Source organism: Sceloporus undulatus, chromosome 2 (genome assembly GCF_019175285.1).
Source record: "Sceloporus undulatus isolate JIND9_A2432 ecotype Alabama chromosome 2, SceUnd_v1.1, whole genome shotgun sequence".
NCBI lineage: Eukaryota > Metazoa > Chordata > Lepidosauria > Squamata > Phrynosomatidae > Sceloporus > Sceloporus undulatus.
Genome location: NC_056523.1, coordinates 131075736 through 131092665, shown reverse-complemented (window position 1 = coordinate 131092665; position 16930 = coordinate 131075736). Strand labels below are relative to the sequence as shown.

Below are 16930 nucleotides of genomic sequence, written 5' to 3'. Positions count from 1 at the left end.
CTGGGGCCGGTCCCAAGGCCTCGCTGGGCCGCATCCAGCCCATGGGCCGCAGGTTGCCTACCCCTGCTCTAGACACTTGAGGTTAGCTGAGGCATGAAATTTAGAGCAATTGTTCAGGGAAAGTGAAATGGGGAAGAAGGAGGGTTTGAGTGAGCCCACTCAAAGTATCTGTGTACAGTGCAGATGCATGATATGCTATGCTTTGCTTGTGTGGGTAAATGGATGTGAGGATATCCAGGAAGGCTTATCTGCTCAGAATTATGATGATCAAATTTGTGGGGATAGGGAGCCAAATAACTTTTTCCTCTATTTTCAATGGCGCAACAGTTATGAGCAGAGAATTACTTTCTGGACTACAGCAACAATATATTGTTGAGTCTGTGACTGCAGAATTATATCAATCGATAGATAGATAGAGTAAACTGGCCTATCAGAATGAATATCCTAAGTGGCCCTTTTAAAAAACAACACTCTAAGTTCCAGTTTGACTCCATTCTGACTTTGTCCAGTACTGCATACTGGATGCTGCATTTTAAGGACAGTAGCATCTGGAGTGTGTTCAGAGGGAGCAGTGAGGATGGTGAGGAGACAGGAAACCATTCAGTCTTATGAAAAATCATTAAGAGAGCTGGGTATGTTTAGACTGAAGAAGAGAAATTTAGGGGGCGATATGATATGAGTCTTCCAGTATCTGAATGGCTGCCATGCAAAGGATAGAACAGACCTGTTCTCTCTTCTCCCAGAGAACATGACCAAAACTAGTGCGTAGTAATTGCAATGAAGCAGATTTTGGTTGAGTACTAGAATAAACTTTTTAATAGTGAGAGTGATTTATCAGTGGCATAGCTTGCCTCAGGAAATGGTGGGTTCTACTTTGTGGAAGTATTTAAGTCTTGTTGGACATCAAGGGAAGCTATAGTTTCATACTGCCATTTAGAGCTGGCACTGAACAGGAGGCTTGATCTCCAAGGTACTCCCTGGCTTTACAAACCCACGATTCTCCCAGTGCTGTAATGGGCTCAGCTCTGGCCTTCCTGGTCCTGCATTTTGTTAAGCCATAACATTCATGCACAACCCATGGCAGCAGCCAAGATACTGAGTCCCCCAAGACACAGATTTCATCTTAACTTTTCAAAAGCAGACATGCTTGAGGCACTGTGGATGGGAAGCTGTACAGGAAACTGTGTTCCACAGCTGCTGCCAGCTGCTGGAACAAACATCTCCCCCAGCCCTGTCAAAGAACTGCAAATGTCTTCTTTGGTTTTGCTTCCCATCATCCCTGCTTAACTGGGAAGGAATGAGAGGGTGCACAGAGGAAGAGAAAAAGTATTAATTAGAGGACACAGAGCCTCCCGGATCTGATGCAACAAGGAGTGTCAGTTCTTAACCTCTCACATACAGATCCACAAAATATCAGCACTGAATAATCTTTCATCTCCTTGAGGTACGCTGCCTACGACAGTGGTGCACACACATTACAATATATAGATAGATATTTGTAATTCATACACACACACACACACACACACACACACACACACACACACCTGCTAGCAAATCTGATGGCAGCTTTACAAAGGGCAAGTGAGATTTAAACATACAGAATAGATAGTCTCGATGTGACTGACCGGGATAATAGGATTTCAGTGGGCCAGCAAATTAGTGGCTGGTTAAACAAAGGATCAGAGAAAGCAGCGGCACGTCTTCAAATACTCCTTTACCTTAACGTGCTTAGTAATGACAATTTCTTTTCTTTTCCTTCTTTGTAACTACACCAGGTTGTTCCCAAACACTTTAATACAACCTACATATGGTTTTCTCCTCCCTGCTTCAGGCTTTATAAAGTTGCATTGCACAGAAAGAGAGGAGGGGGTAACCTCACCTGCTATTGAACTCTGCCTGCTCAATAGACTTGTTCAGCGATTCCTTGATTTTTTAAAAAAATCAATGAGGCCATTGTGACTTGCTTCCCTCCCTCTCATTTCTCAATTGTTGAACTTAGTAACTTACAGGCATGAAATGGGAAAAAAAAGGAATGAGCTACTGAACATACCCATAGTCCCCATATTTGATCCTCACAGATCCACCCACATAGGTGTTGCAATTTTCAAATTAAAGCTCAGAGACAAGGTTTAAAATTTAAATAAACATCTCTGTAGGTGATCTGTCTTTTGAACAGAAGAGACGTACTCAAAAACCACAGGGGGTGGGAGGGAGAGACTTTGTTTCCTTGAGTCAACATAAAGCACTTTATACAGTACATGTTTCATTTCCTATTCTGATCTGTAAGGAAACAGAAGGACTTTAACTGGCTAACAGAGAGATTGGCTAGATGCACATACTGCTTTTCTGTAATCACCAGAATTACTGTGTTGATATTTGAGAGAGAGAGAATAGCTTAATCAGATTTTCTCAGCTTCTGACTGGAGTGTTATTAAACTTTTAATTTCCCATTAGAAAAGTAATATAAAACTCTTTCTGTACTTAAAATAAAACTTTTTTAAAAAACACAAGAATCAAAAAGAACTGCCATCACTCTATTACAATATATTTTATTTCAATATTTCTTTGTCTTTTTCCAACTGTAGGGGTCACTGTTGTCCTCCAGTGTTATAGTAGAAATTGAAAATCTCTCAAGTGAACAACTACAGACTGATCCTAAACCCACTTCTAATTCCATATTCCAAACACTGTGCTTCACTAATATATTTTAGCATAAACATCTGTACATTGCATTAACTTAATTGTCTGGTGCTTGAATAGGTTGCTTGTGTATCTCAGGAGCCAGGGCTGCAAGTCGTCTGCTCTGATGTGATGGTAGCATATAGTCATCGTGAAATTTCAATTTTGAAATAACTACTGAATATATAACTAAATAACTAAGTGAAGATCATCTAATACATGCCATCAGTTAAGTAGAAAATGTGTGCATGAATACCACTAGGGTGTTTAGGTGCAAGAGAAGACAGGGTTCCTATACATTTAAAACCTGTTTATAAGAAGGAATTTCTTGTCATGCACACCACCACTTCTGAAATTTCAACTTATATACACCTAGTAAATGTGAAGAATTTAGAGATGTAGCTTGTTAGTTTGAATCAGTATGCAAAGATTACATCTGATGAAGGAGACTTAAGTTTACAAATGCTTATGCTACCTTCTTCTATCAGTCTCAAAGGTGCTACAAGATCCCTTGCATATTTAATGTGAAGAACCCCTGTCCTCTTTTGCATCTGACCATACTAGAGACTGTGAGACCTGGTGAAAAAGAAAGCTTTATCCTACAATAGATGAAATTCTCTAATTTTCTTTTACAGACACCTGAGACAGATGCCATCACTACAATCTCCAGGGCATGAACTGTACACTGTATGAAGAAGAACTTGTTTTTATTTGTTCTGTATCTGCCACTATATAGCTTTTTTGGATGACTCCAGGTGCTTGTATTTTGAGTTTCTTTGTTCTTTGAACTAGTATTAAGCTAAGTGAGTCAGTTGCTCAGTCTGAATTCCTGAAGTAGTATTTTTTTACCCCTTCTGCTCTTTCTCATCATACTTTTCGGTGAATAATTACTGAACTTAGAAAATTCCATACCCTCTAACTTTTCACAGATGAAAACTAGGACATCAGAATGTAATCAAGATGGTAAAAACTATTAATATATAAAGAATGCACAAGCATAGAATCATAGAGTTGGAAGAGACCACAAGGGCCATCCAGTCCAACCCCCTGCCATGGGGAGGTTTGAGCCGATTAGGCTTTTTCTCCTTTCCCCACTACCGAATTGTGTGCAAACTACTTTGGCTCTTTAAACTCAGTTTGCAGTAAATGGAGTAAGCTGAGAACAAAGGGAAAATGGGAGGAAGACAGACAAACTTTAAAAACAGCTGGAAAAGTTGGACCACAGAGGATTAATTGGGATCATCCCTGAAAATCAAAATGGTCAGAGGGTATTGAATTCTGCCTCCATTATTTTAATGAAGGGCTACTCCAGAATATTTTATGATGCTGTAAAGGGCCATAAGGAAAGAAAACATTCCTCCCAAATGCAAGATCTAGAATATCAGCATTATGACTTGGTGGCTCTCCCAATTAATTTACCAGTGCCAAAAACGCATATAAAAGATCTCTTCAGTTGAATTTAGACACTGTTTCTCATGCCAGTACCTTGTTCCTAAAGTTCTGCAAGTTTATTTTAAGCATAAAGGATATAATGACATGCTGAAGCCATCTGTAACTGAGCAGTGGAAAGTGATGCTCTGGGGTCCAATGTGTCATCCTTACCACTGCTCAGTTATGGATGGCCTCCGCATGTCATTATATTCATTCTTTTTAGAAATAACTTTCCACGCTCTTCTTCTTCCCAAAGTCACTTGGGTTTAGTGACTAGACACTCATGTGTAAATAATACTGTTCATAGATTCATCTGGGTCCCTAAACAAATAATCTGAGAAAAATAACTGCATTTCTAATTCCCAGACGTCCAGTAACTAGTGCATTAGCATTAGATTAATGTTCTCATGCCAAGTTTTCAGGGGCAGCTTTTAGGAAAGACATGGAGGCAGGCACATATGATATCTCGTGCTTTAGACCATATGTGATGACTGCCCAGGAGTCCCTATGCCTAGCCATCACTCTGCTTATACTCAAGCTGACTGTTAAGAAAGGACCCATGTTTTACACATGCATAGTAAATGCGTAAGTGTAGTTTGCACTGCAGGAGAGGAGAAGGGAAGAGGAATCTTGCTCTTCCCTGTACATTCAGGCAACCTCAAACTGCTGCAACCTCTCTTAGTTTATATGTTCTTATTTATTAATAACTGTTTTCCATCTTGACCACACTTGGATGTTGCTTGTCATACCTGCCCATGTTTTCATCTGTGAAAGGTTGGAGGCTATGATATATGGAGGACCACAGATTCCCCATTCCTCAGTCATATGATAGATAATATGAAGACATCAAAACATTTTATCTCTTTATCAAATCTCATTGCTACTTCAAGAAATGTATTGTGCAATGATATATGTGGCTGTTTCTGTATTCTTCACAGCCACACTGGCAAGAATTATGGGACTTTATGCACTACCATTTCCTCCCAAAAACATGTCCTTGATTGCAGTGGAATATACATCCAAGCCCCTTTAGGATCACAACCACAGATCAACAGTTTTCCAGAATAGCAGCCAAACATTATGGTCATGCACTGCCCTCAAAGTCAGGTGTTTATTTTCAAAGTAAAAAAAAATGTGCTTTTTAAAAAAAATGAAATACCTCAGAAGTTTTAATGTTTTCTTTCTGATCCTTTTTCAAGGATCACTTATCCATGCAAAACTGGATAACTTCAGAGTTAAAAAAATACCATTCATAGACAACTTGGGTTTCATGAATAGAAAGTCTTTATTCTCAGGAAATACACACACACACACACACACACACACACACACACACACACACAGATTCTATAGAGTTAATGGTGCATCAGCTGGCATCAAGACAAGCAATATTCCCCATCTTCTTCAGAAGGGCACCCATTAAGGTATATTAAAATGCCTAAGTCTACAATCTTGTACAAGCATACTTAGGCCCCATTCCCACTGGATGATAAAGCGACAAATCTTGCTGCGAGTCAGACTCGGAGTGAGTTCCGAGTCGTATTCGAATCACGTCCATCATTCCCATTACAAAAGGGAGCAAATGGACTCGGTTTTTCTTGACCCATATTCTCATTCCCATTGATATTTCTCCATTGTATTTTGATGCTGACTTTTTTGTTCCCCATTCCCATTGCCTGTCTGGAACCGATTTTTCCTTTTTTAAGCTGTCAATCAAGTGCTTAGGTGATTAGACATCATAGTGACTTCAGTTGCTTCGATGCATTTTGACACGGGCTATTTTTGTTTCCCATTCCCATTTGCGTCTTTCAAACCTGTTTTTCTAGGGTTTTTTTGTGGTCAATGAATCGCTGAAGCATCTGAGTGCTTGGGCGGCTACGCGTCATTGTGATTGCCGCCCAGACACTGAAGCGCTGAGGCACTCAGCAAAAACAGGAAAAGGAAAAAGAAGAATAGTTATTAAAAGGGTGTGCAGTGGGTCTCCTCATACATTGATCTATGTGGAAGGGGGGTTGGCAGGGGGCATCATGTGCTTACCGCATTTGGAGGCCAATGGAGCAATTTGCAATGACCGGACACCCAACAGAGCACCTAGGCGATCGAAAGCTTAATTAAAAAATAATAATAATATGTCTACACAAGCAATCGCCTTGCCCTGCTCCACATTCCACCAGGGGAAAGGCTATGTAAACGGGAGGAAATGGTGCAGAGAATACAGGAAAGAGGACAAAGTTGGTGACACCCCTGGGACAGCCCCTTGAACATTGCTCCTCCTCTCCTAAAATACCAATTCAAACACTCGTCATTCCCATTAGTTTACCCAGATCCGACACGGCAGCTGCAAACAAACAAACAAACAAACAAAAAACAACCTCTGGAAAAGTGCAGTCAGGATAACCCAGGTTATCCACCACTGATTCGGGTTTTCACTGGAGAAATCGATCAAAGTAGGATCGAACGCAAATTCAAATGGGATCTATGTCCCTATAATCCGATTCTTGATTCACTTTATAGCCCAGTGGGAATAGGGCCTTAGATGGAAGTTCCACTGAACTTATTCAGATTTACTTCTGAGTAGACACATAGATGTTTATCACACTATGCTCTTAAAGAGGTACTATTCCAGTGTGACTCCTCTAGCTGCCTCCTGTTGCATGCTGGGATTGGCAGTTTTAAGGAGGGGTATTTAGAATTCTCAGGCAGAGAAGTTCAGCTCCTTAAATCTGCCAATCCCAGCATGCAACAGGAGGCTGCTAGAGGAGTCACACTGGAATAGTAGCTCTTTAAGAGCATAGTGTGATAAACATCAGAGTCTTGCCGTTACTGTTTCTCTTTCAAAATAGTGTAATCCTAAATTGGTTTATTCTTGAGCAAAGATGGATGAGAATTGGTTTGGTTCATTTTTTTAAAATAAGAACTCACCAAATTTCTTTTATAGAATAGACTTTGAGATGTGAAGAAGAGGAGGAAGAACAAGGTGGGAGAAAGCAAACTTGACAAATGCATCAATCCCTACCCAGAATTTCCATGTGCCCAGTTTTTTAGCAAAGGGCTCCAAACCTACAGCTTTATGCTCCAGTCTTGATCCTACACCTAAGACGGAAGGCTACTGATGATCATTTGGACGTCCTTGTTATTGCTAAATATACACCTATCCCAGTCTGACAGCCCTTTGTTTTACCCCTGTGTACTTGACAGGAAACAAAGCATTTCTGCTGTTCAACAAAGACAAATTGCTTGCTGAGCCAACAAGCTATTTTCATATTAACTTGCCAGAGGACACAACTTTATTAACTTTAAATGACAGACGCACGTGGGAGAACCATCTAAACAATGCAAATTGCAAATAAGACAATTGCCCTATGGCTCTTATGTTTATTTTCACATTATTGTGGCCTCTTTCATTTCTTTCTTTTTGGTTCTTCTCCCAAAGAATGAAAAATGTATTCCATTAAAAAATATTTGATTGGACTTGATTAAAGCTGCCTTTGCAGGTACTTCTTATAACCAGTGTTTATTAGATTTCTCAAAATTTGACTGTTGCAAAAATGGTTAATTTAAATAAATGAATGGGGAGGGTCAGGAGTGGATACTTTCCGTAACTCTCCCTCTTCCATCCATATGTTGCAAAAAACATGAGAGAACAATTCTCTACTAAGATCCACTGACTGAAGGGTTACAGGATTCAGCAGAAGTCCAAGGATATGAGCTGAAGTAGGAGCGGGGGGGGGGGGGGGGAACAGGGGCTTTTTTACTTGTTTCCAGATGGGGGGGGCCTGATGCCAACAGGGGGGGGGGGGGGATTGTACAGCTATTCTATCTTTTCCTCCTTCATGAATTTGTTGTGTTAGAAATAAAGATGGAAGAACTTGGAGGATGAAGAGGGTGGAGGAAACAGGAAAAGTTACAAATGGAAGACAACATCATTTAGATTTACACATGTGCACCACTGTCACAGGTAAAAGCAGTGGAGTTGTGTGGAATTGTGAAACGGATGTAGGTAGTAACATAGGAAAAGAGGTCACTTATGCCAGCCCATTAAAACCACAATCCTTTACCCTGAAAACAGAGCAAAGCTATACAACACCTCAAATCTGGAATAAAGAATTTCCATCTCAGATGCTTCAATGGGAAGAGGAAAATTTAAAAATCATAACTCCATGTCAACAATCATCTCACCTATGTCACTATGACAGAACATAGGATAGGGTGTAGCTCAGTTGTTGTGTGCCTTCAGGTCATTTCTGATTTATGGTGACCCAAAGGCAAATCTACCATGGGGTTTTCTTGGCAAGGTTTGTTCAGAGGAAGTTTGCCATTGCCTTCCCCTGAGAGAGTGTGACTTGTCTGAGATCACCCAGTGGATTTCACAATAGTGCAGGGAATTGAACCCTGGCCTCCAGAGTTGTAGTCCAGCACTCAGACCATTTACCACTATAGGAAACCCATACACTGGGATTATGGGTTCTACACTACACAACTGCAATTTCATACCACTTTAACTGCCATGTCTCTCTCTGCCAGCCCCCTCCTGGATCTCTTTTCAACAGGAGCTGATGGCATTCTTATTTATCAGTGACTTGGGTGCATTACAGAGCGGCCAAAACGGGCACTCTGCTGGCGGCGATGGTTGCTGCGTCCAGGAACCACAGCGGTCAAACTGCGCAGTTCCCAGATGCACCAAAAAGAAGCCACAAAAAGCAGCTTCTTTTTGGGCCCCGGAAGTGGCGCAGCAAGTGGCCAATGGCGCACTCGTGACATCACTTCCATTGCAGGATGTGTGGATGCTATGCATCCATGATGTCAAGATGGCGGCGCCCATGTAGAATGGGTACCACCATTTCGTACATCCCCAGGACGTACTAGAGTTAAGGGCGTGCATAAAGCACGTCCTTTCCTAACCCTAGTACGTCCTGGGGACGTACTTTACACCCGTGCAGAACAGACCTTGGAGAATGAAAGAGAGGGCATGCTTATCAAATCTGCAGATGACACTAAATTAGGAGAAGTAGCTAATCCCAGAGGACAGGATCAAACTTCAAAATGATCTTAATATTGAAATGCATAGCTATAGGATGGGGGATACCTAACGTGACAACAGTGCACATGAAAGGGATCTTGGAGTCCTAATAGGCCGCAAGTTCAACATGAGTCAACAGTGTGATGCGGCAGGTTAAAAAGCCAATGTGATTCAAGGCTGCAACAATAAAAGTATAGTGTCTAGATCAAGTGAAGTAATAGCACCACTCTATTTGGCTTTGGCCTCACCAGGAATACTGTGTCCAATTCTGGCACCACAATTTAAAAAGGATGTTGACAAGCTGGAGTGTGTCCAGAGGAGGGTGACCAAAATAGTGAAAGGTCTGGAAACCATGTCTTATGAGGAGAGACTTAGGGAGCTGGGTATGTTTAGCCTGGAGAAGAGAAGGTTAAGAGGTGATATGTTGGTCCTGTTTAAATATCTGAAGAGATGTCTTATTAAGGATGGAGCAAGCTTGTTTTCTGAAGTTTCACAGACTGGGACATGGAGCAAATTACAGGAAAAGAAATTCCACCTCAACATCAGAAAGAACTTCCTGACAGTAAGAGCTGTGGAGCACACTCCCTTGGAGAGTGGTGGAGTCTCTTTCTTTGGAGAGTTTTAAACAGAGGCTGGATGGCTCTCTGTCATAGTGCTTTGATTGTGTATCCCTGCATGGCATGTGGTTGGACTTAATCACCCTTGAGGTTTCTTGCAAGTACAATCATAAAGTGTGAAGATACCTCAAGGGCCATTCAGCCCAACTGCCTGCCATACAGGAACACAGAATGAAAGCACTCCCGACAGATGGCCATCCAGCCGCTGTTTAAAAACCTCAAGAGAAGGAGATTCCAGATACAAACTGCCCTCAGTATCCATGGATTTCTTATGCATGAGTTCAAGCATTCATGGCTTGAAAACATTTGAAAAATAAATAAATTTCAACAAGCAAACCTTTATTTTGCCATTTTATATAAGTGATACCATTTCAATATGCCATTGTATTTAATGTGATTTGAGGATCCATGGATTTTGGTATCAATGGGAGATTCCTGAACCAAACCTCAGTAGATACCAAGGGCCCACTGTATTTACATTTATAGTCCACCTTTCCCCTATTATCTCAAGCTGGTACGCTTGGTTTTCCTCCTTCCTGCATTATTCTCACAAGAATCCTGTGAGGTGGATTAAATTGAGGTGGAGTAAACTGACAGGTATAGTCCAAGACCAAGTTTTAGCCCAAATTTCATGGTGCTATGTGGATTTAAACCTGGATTCAAGTCCCAGTCTAGTATTCTAAAAGCATGTTTTCTATTTTATATCAAATAAACATTTTTGGAAAAAAATCAGATTTGCAACATAATTTATTTCTTCAGTTCATAATCATCTGTCTTATGATTTACTAAATCAGTTTGTGGTGATTTCCCACTGTAGCTAAAATTAAACGTATTTTAATATGTAACTGGTCATAAACCCCCCATATATTCCTCTCCCTTTCAAAATCCACTCAACCCAGGGATGCCCTGTAATCAAGACTGTACTTCTGCCCCGTGTTGTTTCTTTTTTGTTAGGAAATGGGTGTGCCACAGCATTTGATAGATGCATAACCTATACTCAGGACAAGAAGTTACTGTCAGGACAGAATATAGAGAAATGGAATGGGTTCCAATTGGCAAGAGGATCCAGGCGAGCCTTCTTCTTAGCATCCTGTCATATTTAATTTGTATGCTGAATATATCATACATAAAGCAGGACTAGACTTGGAGAAAAGAGGCATGGAAAATTGGAGGAACATCACCAGTCAGCAGATGACACCATGCAACTAGCGGAAAACAGCAAAGATTTGGAACAATTGCTGAAGAAAATTAAGGAATAAAGGGCAAATGCAGGTTTGCAGGTGAACATTAATTAAAAAAAAATATTGACCACAGATGGTTTACAGCTTCAAAGAAGACAATGACAACACTGAAATATTACAAGATTTTCTATACCTTAGCTCAATCATTAATCAAAATGGAGACTCAGTTAAAAATCAGAAGAAGACTAAGACTTGGAGGGGCAGCTATGAAGGAACTAGATAAGATCCTGAAGCATAAAGATTGAATACTAAAGCTAGGTTTGTCCATGTCAAAGCTAGGGTTGCCCATTTCTTTGGGAAATACAAGGGCTGTGAAAGCTGGACAGTGAAGAATAGGAAGAAAATAAACTCATTTGAAATGTGGTGCTGGAGAAGAGTTCTGTGGATACTGTGGACTGCTAAAAAGACAACTAAATGGATCCTAGAGATCAAACCTTAACTCTCCTTAGACTTCAAGATGACTAACCTGAGACTGTCTTACTTTGTCCATATCATGAGAAGACATGAATCACTAAAAAAGACAATAATGCTTAGCAAAGTAGAAGGCAGTGTGAAAGGAGACAGACCACATTCCAGATAGATAGACTCAGTCAGAGAAGCATGGCCCTGAATCTGCAAGATTTGAGCAGGTCTGCTGATGATAGGGTCACTTGGTAGTCTCTCAATCATCATGCTGCCATAAGTCAAAGTTGACTTGATGGCAGTTAACAATAAAAGCAACAAATGGTGTGGTAGATAGGGATCCCATTCCTAGCGCCAAATATGATCTGGTTTCACGGGGGGGGGGGGGGCAGCAAAATAAAGAGCTCTCTTCTGTCTTTATCTCTCTTCATTGATGTTCCCTATACTTTGAAGGATTGGGCTGCTGCTAGTGTTCACGAGGCATTAAACTAGGGATGGAAAGAATTTTTTTAAAAAACCAATAAAAGGTCAACAAACATGTTTGTGGAGTGTCTGGAAACCTTGATGAGGAAAATATTCTCAATGCGAACTGAGGACACCTTAGGTTTGTAAAACAAAGCATATTCAAAATGCATTGCTCCCACTCTAGAACAGGTCAAAGTGTCTGTTCATCCAAACCTCTGTGGAAAGCCCAGGGACGTAGCCAGGATTTTAGGAAGGGGGGGGGGTTTCCAGACTAAGTGCCACCATTATAATGGGTCTTGGGCGCTGCGGTGCAGCAGCACACACCATTCATTTTTCTAATGGAAGGGGGGGTCCGGACCTCAAGAACCCCCCCCCCCGGCTACGTCCCTGGAAAGCCCTTCCCTTCAGCACAATACTAGCATGCATCCAATTCACACAATCCTTTCCCCTCAGAAAAAATGTGATGCACCCCTAGGTAGACACTGAAACATACAGCAGGGAAGAGCTTTCAGCAAAACTTCTGAAACATTGGCTAAATGATTCTTATGTTGACCTAGAGAGGCCCATGTTGGGGCCTTCACACTACAGAATTATAGCCCTATGATCCCACTTTAACTGCCATGACTGTCTCCTATGGAATCCTGGGATTTGTGGTTTGGTAAGAGACTCCACATGATCTCTCCAGTTTGTGATTATAAAGGCCCTTCTTCTTCAATTGCCAATCCCAGGTTCCATAGGATGTTGCCATGGCAGCTGAAGTGGACTCATAGAGTGTGTAAAAAAGCCACATGCTCTTGAAGTCTCCTCTGCTGTCATTTGGAGCAATTTGGCATCTTGACACCTTCTATGTGCAATGTACCTTCCTTTGACATCACACATATTCCGACCATTTTTATTTTTTAGATCTGTTGAAACTGTACACCCCTGTTTGGAAAATCTTCTTGGTGTAGTTCTACTATCTTCTGTAAGGATAATGTTAATATTGTACTGTATCTTGAGTTCTTACATTTTAGATGGGCTCTGCTACTATTTTATATCACATTGAAATCTTCCAATAGATACAGTAAATAAGTAAATGAAAGCCAGGAGCATTGTCTGTCACTAGAGATGCCACAGCATTTCACAATTTGTCATTGGCCCCTATTACAATCCCAGTACCCTGGGTCACAATCATTACAGTCACAATACCTTGGAGCGCGAGGGTAGAGATTAATTTTTTCTCAGAGAAAAAAATCTCCACACTCCAAGTGATCAGAAGATGAAATAGCCATACACTTCTTCGAGAAAAGACAGTGGAATTGCTGTAGCTCACCACAGAGGTCTATGCTTTTCCTGAAGAAAGTCTCAGGTTCAGCTCCTGAATGTAACCTCTAGGAAGGGTTCAAATAAGAACGTTTTATCTGAAATCCCGAAGAGCTATTCTCAACCAGTATAGACTACAGGTGGGCAACTGTGGCCTTCATGAGGTTTCTGGCCTACAATTTGCATCAGCCCTAGCCAGGATAGCCGAGGTGGAGTGAGAGATTAGCTGAAAGGCCATAGGTTGAAATCCCTTGTGTAGAAAACACTGAACTATGTTCTTACTAATTTAAAACACTTCCCTTTGTTCCTAAGAGATTTGGTGTTTCCCACACAAGAACAACCTACAACAGCTGCCCTTTTATAGGTTAGAGCCATATGCACCAATCTAGGGAAAGTTAACTGAAAGTTAGTCCCACTAAGCAACTTGGCTAATACAACTCCTAGTGATTTACTACCCAAAACTAAACTTTCTGTGGGCTGGACCCAGAGTTTTTAGAAAGCCCTTCAGATAGCGGGTGTCACAAATTCACTGTCTAAGGCTCCAGATCTACGGATTCTCAGAGTGCATGTAATGTGGCCACAACAGAACAAATGAAAAGGCAGAAGTATTTACAGGAATGGAAAGGTACTTAATAGTTCAAATTTTCCACAACCATGTCAGGATACTGTTAAGAGCTTCAAGAAAGACTGTCAGAGTGGAATGCACAAGAGGTTGAAGCAGCTAATTGCTTAATGCCTTCTCACTGATACCTGTTTTGAATTCTAAATACATTTGTAAAAATTATCATCTACACACGTTTGCTATGTACGATCCTCTTAGCAACACAAGAAGATGCACATAGTTTAACAGCTAACAGAAATAGTCATCCTGAGGAAGAAGGTGATAATGGTTCAAATTTTCTTTCAAGCCTGTGTCTGGGGTGAAATTGCCTGTCCCTTTGATCACTTGCACACTGTTTATCAAATGACAAATTGGATTTTTTTTTCAATCCTTTAAACCCGAAACACATTTCCTCCATACCTGAAATGTGAATTTTACATACACACATGTACACTTTGTTGGCTTGAACAAACATTCAACTTAAAACTGTCTCTCTTCCACATTCAGTCCTACATTAAGTAATGTCACAAGTGCTATATCACAGGCATTCATGGGATCAGTTCTGCAAATGCCCCAAACTGGGATTTTGTCAAGGGTCTCTGCTTTCTTCTTCCTGCCCACTCGTTCCAATGAATGCTTTTATTCATTGGGTGTTCCTGATTTTTCTCACCCATCTCCTCCTTAATCCTGAAGGCAGATGTGAAAGGGTCCAGGAGAGATACCAGATAAGGTCATTTCCCAGAGTGAGGCTATAAAGGTCAACACTGAAGAATAGGATAGATGGCAGGGAGGTTTAGTAGGTTCATGGAAGGAGTAGACATTAACATTTATTTATAATGATAGGGCAACTCTACAGATCAATTTGATTTTTAAAAAATATTTATTTGGCAGTCTCTCTTTCATATGACTGTCATAAGTTGAAACTGACTTGATGGCAATTAATAACAACAAATAATATTTATAGGGGATCAGTGAGACCTGGAAAGGAAACTGATTGGAGTCTGGAATGTACAGTACATTTGGGCTTCTGTAAAGGACTGAAGTCCTAGGGCATGTCTACATGGGCCAAATGAAGCGCCTCCCCCCACCCTGTCCTCACGGCAACATGTCTACACAATGCAGGGCCAAATCCTTGATTCGACTGAGGACTGTCATCATGATGTAAACTCAGTCCTGCACCAAAACCACATCATACCAGTCTTGAATCAGTTTAAAATAACTTATCATTTTCTCTAAATTTTATAGGAAAACCCAAAGCACTCTGTAGCAACACCAGACAGCTGTCCACACTCAAGTCCCACTGTGTCACCCAGCTTCACCATCACTGGCGTGAGTTGCTCCCTCTGAAGTCAAAATGGGGTGCCCAGTCATGTGATCAATACTGAGCACCTCATTTCAGCCCTCATAGGGAATGACTCACACCACCAGCAGTGATTCCTGGGAAGACAGTGGCACATGGGGGTAGACAGCTGCCTGCCGTCACTACGGAGTATGGAGATAACAGGGGAATCTGGGGCAGGTCTGGGGCCAGAATACTCCGGGAGGAGCCTGGAGTATTCTGGCCAGTGTTGATGAGCCCCTAAACACCTCTGATTTGGTAAAATTCAATTGGAATTGGTAGGGTGTACTTCACTTCCAAGTACACATACTTAAGATCAAGGTGGAAAGACATTTTTTGTAAAGGAAGCTGTCACTATGGCTGCATCCACACTGCAGAAATAGTGCAGTTTGACACTGCTTTAACTGCCATGGCTCAATGGTCTACTTTGAAAACACAGGATTTGTCATTTGTCGTGACTCTGAGAGAAAAGGGTAAATAGCTCACAAAACTACAAATCCCAGAATTCCACAGCATTGAGCCAAGGCTGTTAAAATGGTGAAATGAGGGCTGGAAGTAACTTTAGCTATGCCTGCAGAAAGTTAAAGATATGACTCCCCACAGGCAAGGTGCCTTCAAAGATTACAGTGGTCCATGAAGGGATCGTGAGGAAGATGGCTGGTTTATGCCAAGGATTTAAGACTTGGGAAAATGGAATCTGGGGAAATTTAGGCATCAAGGTTTGGTCTGGATTCTGGAGTTTCTACTGGAGCAAAGGGAATTATGGTTAGCACATGAAACTGTGGGAAAGGAAGGCTCACAGGTTTTACAGTCCTGGAAAATTAGCAAGGGAAGAAGATGGTTTGGCAGAGCAGGCTGGGGCTGCACAAAGCATTCAGTTGCAATCCTTTTCCTTACCATCTGAGAGTACCTCCAGTTGATAGAATAACTTCCAAAACCCACAGAATAGTGATACTTTTATTTGACCAACCACAATGCACAAAATACATGATTTTGTGTATTTTGGCCGGCTGAATAAATCTCTCACTATTTGTGTGGTTTTTGGATGCTATTGTGCTTTGCTATATGACCAACACAGCTATCCCTGCATGTGTTTCCAGTTGATACATGCCAGGTTAACACAGGCAAAGAGATCTCTGGGCATACACAAAGTATTTGTGACACAACAGCATACCACAGGGAGCCCCGACAGATTTAGGACTGAGGGACAAAGTTTTCCAAGCAAAGTATACAGCCCAAGTCCCTCGCCATTCTTAAAAAATGAACAAAGAATCCAGTAAAGTAGGGACCGTGCCAGCTGTCATGCAGCCCTGAATATGGCCCCAACTGCATTTTGGGGTCCCTCAGATTTGGAGATAGCAAGAAGACTAAAAGGTCAGCTTCCCAGGGGGGAAACGGAATTGCTTCCCCCAGGGATGGGCACATCCAAGAAAAGAAAACCACAGTTTGAGTGTTAGCTGGAGCCCTGGGTTCGAATCCTGGCACAGGGATGTAAACCCACAGGGCGGCCTTGGGTGAGTCCCACTCTCTCAGCCTCAAGGCAAAGCCCCTCTGAAGAAGCTTGCCCAGAAACCCCATGATAGGCCTGCCTTAGCGTTGCCCTAAGTTGGACATGTCTGGGAAAGACACAGCCCCAAATGCCTGGGCCCTTGGAACTAGTAAGCGGGGCTTCTTCTTCTTCCCGGGGGGAGAGGGGAGGGGGCGGCGTGGGCCTGGCCCTGTCTCAGGGGAAGAGCAGCGCAGCTCCGAAGAAGACTGCTCTCCCTGCGCTCCCCCCAAATGACAGGAGCCTCGCCTCCTCCAAAAGGCAGAAGGGCTGAAGGTCAGGCT

General features: G+C 41.8%; 1 protein-coding gene across 1 annotated transcript in view; it reads right to left on the bottom strand.

Annotated features, from left to right (window-relative positions):
- Window positions 1-16930, bottom strand: part of LOC121920410 (heparan sulfate glucosamine 3-O-sulfotransferase 3A1-like) — a 99181-nt gene that overhangs the window by 81363 nt on the left and 888 nt on the right. The window lies entirely within an intron of this gene.